We start from the raw sequence: 441 nt of genomic DNA on the forward strand, positions 1-441 counted from the left end.
ACAGCACCCAAGGCTTCGGCATATATGGATACTTTCCAGTCTCCAGCAAGTAAATAGTTGCAAACAGACCATTCCTCAGTTAGTAATATTCAATTATAATGCCCTTTTTGTGCCCTACACAGAATCAGTGACTCAGTGGTGTTCTCTTAGAAGCATCAACACCGTAATAGTGCTTTCTGCACAGTGACAGTATCCCCTTAGTGTATTCACAGGGTAAGCCTCTACCTTGGTGTCTGCACAAAGTAATAGCCCCCTGCATATTGTTACAGTGCCCCTTACTGACCTTTAACAATGTGTCTAATACTCACCATACCCTATTCTCATGAGAAACATTCAAGCTACAGCCCTCTTCTAGCCTGTGGGCTATGCAGTCAGTAGCATGATACAGGCAGGTGCTATGATGTGAGTGCATCACTTTGTACTGCATCAAACTTCTAATAC

This window comes from Dendropsophus ebraccatus, chromosome 6 (assembly GCF_027789765.1).
Source record: "Dendropsophus ebraccatus isolate aDenEbr1 chromosome 6, aDenEbr1.pat, whole genome shotgun sequence".
NCBI lineage: Eukaryota > Metazoa > Chordata > Amphibia > Anura > Hylidae > Dendropsophus > Dendropsophus ebraccatus.